A 7,725-nucleotide genomic window follows, 5' to 3' on the forward strand; every position below is an offset into this window, starting at 1 on the left:
TAGCCCTCTATGGCTAGGTCATTGTCCATGTGCTCAGGAGTCCCTAAGTCTCCCCACACTTTGGACAAACCAGCCTTTCCTCTTCTCTCTCTCATCTCAAGGTCGATGGCAGTCTATGGAGCATAGTCAAACTCAGCCCATTTCCTCATTGCTTCATTCCCCTACTTTCACTCATAAGTAGACCAACATGGTCACCAGCAGACTTACATGTCTGCTCATGTGTTCTCTTTGAGTTTCAGTCTTGGAGGGGGGTTTGTCCTGAAGGCACTTGATTACTTGCCTTGATGGCTCCCTGGCAAAAAGCTTGCTTATTCTTGTAATAGCCAATTAGACTGCCAATTTTGTTTTTTAATTTTTCCTGCTGGTCGTTCTTTCAAGAAATATATTCTGTTCCTCTAGCCACTCTAGGCTGGTCTGCATGTCCTTTCAAGTGGGAATGTCCCAGTTAGAAGGTTCTGGATGGGGCTCAGAATTCTGCCTAAGGTCCTATATACTGTAAAGGCTGCACAAGAAGCCTATTTCACTGGGCAAGTTCTAGAACCCCATTTACGTATCCCAGTCAGTTATAGACTGCAGACAGGTTTACAAGTTTATGGTAATCATGTTTCCCTATATTCCTTTCTAATCCACTCAAGTGTTTATAGGAAACAACGGAAACCAATATCCAGCAGACAGTCAAGCATCGTAAAATTTACCCATTAAGGTTATGCCTCGAGCCCTGTATCCCAGAGTCCTGTTCTTACAAGTTTGAGCATATATCACTATTTATTTACCTCTGTCCTATTTAGCTCATGCAAACCCATCTAAGCGTTCCCCTATCTTTGTTCCTTGTTCATCCTCCCCCTTTCCTTGTAAATTGCCTTCCTCATCACTAGAGCTGTGATGTAACTATCCCATAACTTATGCTCTACCATTGCCCACTCCCACCCCTGGTATCCAACAAAGATTTTTTTCCCCCTTTAAATGGATATTTTTTCTTAACCTTTTACAATAATGGCCTTACCCAATATTTGCCATTTTGTAACAGACTAATTTCACTCAGCATAATGTCCTTAAGGTTCATCCATGTTATGTGGTGATTTGTAGCTTCCTTGTTATTCTATGAGGTAGCATAGTATTCCATTGTTTTTATGTACCAAAGTTTGTTTATCCATTCTTCCATTATGGGCACTTAGGTTGTCTCCATCTTTTTGTAATTGTGAATAGAGCTGTGAAAATCATTGGTGTGCATGTATCGACTTATGTTCTGGCTCATATTTCTTGCAGATGTATACCAAGAACAGGAATTTCTAGATCATTAGGTATTTCTATTTCCAACTTTCTAAAGAAGTACCATACCATTTTCCAGAGTGATTGAACCATTTTATATTCCTAACAGCAATGTAGGAGGGTCTCAGTCTCTCCACATTCTCGCCAACACTTACTGTCCTCTGCTTTTTTGAACTTTACTGTTATTGCTGGTGTGAGATGATATCTCATTATTATTTTATTTATATCTCTCTAATGTCCTGGTATGGCACTGTAGGTTAATGTGCCCGACTGCAAAGCCATTTGAACTGCAAGGTCAGCAATTCAAGCTCACCAACTGCTCCATGGAAACCCTATACAAGGTTGCTATGGGTCAGAATCGACTCAAAGACACTTCACAACAACAACAACAATGGCTAATGATCATGAACAATTCTTCATATGCTTGTTGAAGAAACTTCCTCGGTGAAGTTTCTGTCCGTATCATTTGCCCATTTGTTATTGAGTTCTTTTTCCTGTAGAGGTGTTGTAGTTTCCTATAGATTTTAGAAATTAATCCCTTGTCTGATATGTTGTTATAAAAGATTTTTTCCCATTCTGTGGTCTCCCTTTTTACTCTTTTAGTGAACCCTTTTGATGCACATAAGTTTCTAATTTTCAGTATGTCCTAATCATCTATTTTGTCTTCTTTTGTTTGTGCAATTCTTGCAATGTTTGATAGACTATGTGTGCTCTGTATTAGAGTCTTTAAATTTATTCCAATTTTTTCGTTGATGACCTTTATAACTCTGAGATTTACATTTAGGTCTTTAGCTCATGTTGAGTTGGTTTTTGTACATGGAATAAGATAAAAAATCTTGTTTCAATCTTTTGCACACTGATTTCCAGTTTTGCCAGCACCATCTGTTGAAGAGACTAACTCCTCCCCATTCAATGTTCTTTGGCCCTTTGTCAAAGATCATTTGGCTGTGTGTGGATGGGTTAATTTCTGGATTCTCAATTTTGTTCCATTGATCTATGGATATTTCATTTTGCCAGTAACAAGCTGTTTTGACCACTGTAGTCATGTAGTAAAATTTGAAATCAGGGAATGAGAGGCCTTCAACTTTGCTTTTTATCTTAAGCTGTGCTTTGCTTTATCTGGAGACTCCTCCCTTTCCATATAAAGTTTATAATAATTTTTTCCATCTCTTTAAAGAATGTAATTGGAATCTGGATTGGGATGACATTACATATGTAGATTGCTTTGGGTAGTATTGACATTTTCCCAATGTTAACTCTTCCTATCTGGGAACATGGTATATTTTTCTTTTCCACTCCCCCCCCCCCATAATTGCTACCATTTAATAATCTAGGAACAGTGATCATTACTAATCAGGGATAGTCCAGCTGGAACTTTCAGAAAAGCTGCTACAAAATGATAGAGCTTTATGCAGGGAAATTATTTTAACTGTGATTCTTGTTGTTCTTTTATAGTTAGGAAACTCAGTATCTTCTTTGAGCTGTTTTACCTTATTTATAGAATTTGTAAGTTTCCCCAAATAGTGGACTATTAGTTTGACTTGTTTACAAAGTCTACCTTTTATTTTACAATAAACAGTTTTCTCCAACTAAGACTGCAAAAGGACGGAGACCAAGTTTTAAAAGCCAGTTATAATTTGGAGCATTTCCTTTTATCCACATGGTTTGGGACTGTGGGGCTTGGCTGTATTTCTTTCCCTATGACTGACTGATGGTACTTGCCTACAGTGAGAGTTTACAGTACCATGCTTATCCTGAGAAAATGCAGTTTCTTTTGGTTTTGATAAATCACTTCTTAGCTCTATCCTAGTATAGTTATTATCCTTTAAGTAAGAGTTCTTTTTCCTCCCAAACTTATGAAGCACCTCACCCTATCTTATCTGATTATGAAGATAAGTTTTCTTTTCTTTTCTTTTTTAAATTGGTCTACAACATGAGCTCCATAAACTGGCAAATACTAATTTTTAAATAGTAAAGTTCTGTCAAGAAGAATAGCTCAATGCAGACATCATATTTGATGTCGCTGGCTTTCAAAATATAATTGGGATGAATAAGTTATTGCCTATGGAGCACAATAATGGTTTTTACTAATAGGATGGTTCATCTCAAATGCCTAGTTTTTAGCAAAATAAATCTGGGTTTCATTATACCTACTGGAAATAACCATACAAATTTTCCAGGCTGGTAAATCTTTTTCTGCAGTGTAAATACAGAAAGTCAGAATTTCAGTATGAATTAAAATCCATGGTTATTTTTGCTAAAGATTTTGTCACTGGTCACAAAAAACACATGGCTAAAGACATTTACATTACCCTGTTGGGTCCACTTGCTCCAATGGGCCATAGAGGCAGTGATGTAGAGAGATGGTATAGAAACTCATCTGAGTTTGTAAATTAGTCATTACCCTTTATATTGTATACACGAGGAACAGGAGAAACTTGATTCTTACAACACTGTTTACACATCATTTCTAGTCCATGAGTAAAATTTGGGTTGAAAATCAAAAGTCCAAAGAAGTCTTCCCAATGAAACCATTTCCCTCCCAAGAGGGAAAGTAAACCTCTGATATCAAGGAAGAGTTCTGAGCCTAGAGAGATGATTCTGAAGACAAAGCATTCAACTTGTCTCCCTGGACCACAATAACAGCTCGATTTAGTAAACAGTGCACCAGTTGTTCCATCACTTGGCATCAGCCCTCCAGTAATGGGCAAAATGAGGTCAACGAACCACCAAATCCCAAGTCCTCTAAGTGTCAACAGTTTTCCTACTGCTGTGCCAATGTGTCCCAGACGAAAGTGATCCACTCCAAAGTACCCAGGAAGAACGAGTAGAGTAAAGTAGGTATGAAGTAGTGCCCGGTGTACTTTATACAGGGCTCATTCTCTCATAGGAAGGTCCTACGATTGGCACACTCAATTCCATCTAGGGCTCAGCATAGGTATGTTATGTCTTCCACGTCACTGTAGGCCTGACCACCGAACCCTCTGAAATTGAGGCAACCATAGCGGAGTTCCTGGGAGGCTATTGCATTTCAAACATAATCCACTGGGTCTTCACATTCTATAAATTCATCAGGTAAGTAAGAGCAAAGGATGACTGAAGAGTGGGGGTCACCATAGTCCCAGGTCTGGGCACCCGCGGAGCCCTCCGTGTGGGCCGTGCCAGAGGATGTGAACTCAGTCTCATACGTAGTACTTTGCCAGGAGCTCCAAGAGACACAATGCAGCAGATATAGATTTCCCAGCAGCAAAGCAGCTTGGCTCCAACCACTCAGCAACATCTTCCAGGCAACCACCCAGCACCATCTTCTCAGGCCCAGTGGCATGGACCACCACCTCAACCACAAACCTAGGCCAGCCTGTTTTTCCATTTTGTAAGTCTGTTTTGGTTTCTTGGAGTAGTGTTTTGTAGTTTTCTTTGTATCAGTCTTTTGTTGCCCTGGTTAGATTTATTCCTAAATATTTCATCCTTTGGGTGGCTATTATAAATGGTATTGGTTTCCTAATTTCCTTTTCAGCACTGTCATTCATAGTATAGAGACTGATTTTTGTATGTCGATCTTTTTTTTGTATCCTGCTAGTTTGCTAAATCTTCCAACGAGTTCTAGTAGTTTTTTATGAGTCCTTGAGGTTTTCTATTCATAGGATCTTATCATCTGCAAGTAGAGAGAGTTTTACTTCTTCTTTGTCAATTTGAATGCTTTTAATTTCCCTATCTTGCCTTATAGCTCTGCCTAAGACTTCCAACTCAATATTGATTAGTAGTGGTGATAAAGGGCATCCTTGTCTGGTTCCTGTTCACAAAGGGAAAGCTTTCAGTTTCTCTGCATTGAGAGTGATGTTGCTTGTTGGTTTTGTATATATGGGAGCCTATTCTTTTTAGCTTAAACACTTGACTCCATTTGTCTCATCTCTGTTGTTGCTAAAGTATCAGATGTTTTTGTCAGAAGTATCAGACTCAGAATATTTAAATACCTTTTTCTGACACTTTCTATCTGTGTAACTTTGAGTGGGTTGTTTACCTTTTCTGAGCTTGAATTTCTTCGTTAGTTACATCTGAGGATTCTAGTTCTAAAATCCACTCACAGAATTTTTCTACAACGAAATGATACATGAGAAAGTGCGTTGTAAATTGTGAAACTTTAATGTTTCTTTTTCTTCTGTTTCTCCACCTTTAACAAAACCTCCACTTGCTTCTCCTTTCATTTAGTTCTTTTTCATTATTTTTATTATTGCAGTCACATGGCTTAAATCCCCTCCACCATTTTTGTTTTGTTTACTAGGTTGTTGTTTTTGTTAAGTGACGTCAATTTGCTTCTGACTCATAGCAACCCTGTATAGGATTTCTGAGAGCATCTGATAGGTTTGAATGGCTGACCTTGTATTTACCAGTCCTGTGCTTAAATGACAGCTCCACATCAGGGCTCACTTACCAGGTATTCATCCCTTTTTATCCATCTTCTTAAATATGCTTTAGCAAAAATCCTTCAAAATGTTTCTTTCAGAGAATGCAAAATTGTCATGCTAGAGATAATTCATATGTCCCTCTATCATATTTTATCTCCTTCATGTTAACATGTCGATCATCTTGGTCGTATTTCAGTTCTCTGTAGAGAAAGTTTTCAGAGTTGGATGGAAGAAGTCTACACATTTGTGCATACACACTTTAGAAATCTTTAAAAAAAAATTCATTATTCATTTAAAGTTGAAAAGACATCTAAACATCTAAAAACAAAATAAAAATATACAGATGGATAATGCGTGCACAGATGGCTTGGCCTCTATTGTTGGAAAGCATACTTGTATAATCAGTTTTAAGAAGTATTTGGAGAGGGTGCTCTGACAAGATGGCAGACTAGGTAGACACTATACAGACCCTATACAAAAAAGATGTTATTGTTAACTGCCACGGAGTTGGTTCCATGACCTCATCTGAATCTAACTTGAATTTCTTGCAGTTCTCTGTCAACATACCAAATTTCTTGGCATAGATGAATAAGCACCTCCAGTGCTGCATCAGTTTGTTGAAAGACTTCAATTTGTAGTCTATAAAATTTGATGCATTAGACAATAGTGAGTGAACACTAGAAGAGTTGTGGGATGATATGAAGAACGTCACACAGGAAGAAAGCAAAAGGTCATTGAGAAGACAAGAAAGAAGGAAAAGACCAAAATAGATGTCAGAAAAGACACTGAAATTTGCTCTTCAGCATAGAGATGCTAAGGCAAATGAAAGAAATGAAGAAGTAAAAGAGCCAAATGAAAATCTCAGAGTAGCACAAAATACAAAGACAAGTATTATAATGAAGTGTTAAAAAATCTGGAGTCAGAAAGCCAAAAGGAAAGAGCATGCTCAGCATTTCTCAAGCTGAAAGAACTAAAGAAAAGATTCAAGGCTCAACTTGAAATACTAAAGGAGTCTATGAGCAAAATATTGAATGATACAGAAAGTGTCAAAAGAAGATGGATATAAAACAAAATACCCAGAGTAATAGTAACAAAAAAAAAAAAGTTGATATTTAAACATTCCAAGAGGTAGTATATGATCAAGAGCCAATGGTAATGAATGAAGAAGTGTAAGGTTCACTGAAGACAATGGCAAAGAACAAGTCTTAAGAAATTGATGGAATACAAATTGATGTCTTTCAGCAAACTGATTCAGAGAAGCATGTAAAACAAGGTATATCATTACAGATGGATCTTGGCTGAAAAACAGACAATACCAGAAAGATGTTTACCTGTTCTTTATTGACTATGCAAAAGTTTTTGACTGTGTGGATCATGAAAATCTATGGATAACATTGTAAAGAATGGATATCCCAGAACACTTTATTGTGCTCAAATAGAACCTGTACACAGAGCAAGAGGAAGTGGTTTGAATAAAACAATGGACACTGAATGGTTTAAAATCAGAAAAGGTGTATACCAGGGTTGTATTCTTTCACCATACATAGTCAATCTGTATGGTGAGGAAATAAACCTAGAAACTGGATTATATGAGAAGAACATGGCACCAAGATTGGTGGAAGGCTCATGTGATAGGCAGATGATACAACCTTGCTTACTGAAAATGAAAAGGACTTAAAATACTAATTCATGATGATCAAAGACCTCAGTGTTCAGTAAAGGTTGCACTTCAATGTAAAGAAAACAAAAATAATCACCACTGGACCAATAACATAATGATCAATGGAGAAAATATTGAAATTGTTGAAGAATTCACTTTTCTTGGATCCACTATCAATACTCATAGAAATAGCAGTAAAGAAAATTATGCATTGCATTAGACAAATCTATTGCACAAGACTTCTTTAAAGTGTTTAAGAGCCAAGATGTCAGTTTGAGGACCAAGGTGAGCCTGACCCAAGTCATGATATTTCCAGTAACCTCACATGTATGTCAAAATTGGACAATGAATAAGGAAGACTTTAGAAGAATTGATGCATCTGAGATATGG

General features: G+C 37.3%; 1 pseudogene; it reads right to left on the minus strand.

Annotated features, from left to right (window-relative positions):
* Positions 1-3,921: 3,921 nt before the first annotated feature.
* Positions 3,922-4,574, minus strand: LOC102827436 (annotated as a pseudogene).
* Positions 4,575-7,725: the final 3,151 nt, after the last annotated feature.

The sequence above is a fragment of the Chrysochloris asiatica genome, unplaced genomic scaffold, assembly GCF_000296735.1.
Source record: "Chrysochloris asiatica unplaced genomic scaffold, ChrAsi1.0 scaffold00005, whole genome shotgun sequence".
Taxonomy (NCBI): Eukaryota; Metazoa; Chordata; class Mammalia; order Afrosoricida; family Chrysochloridae; genus Chrysochloris; species Chrysochloris asiatica.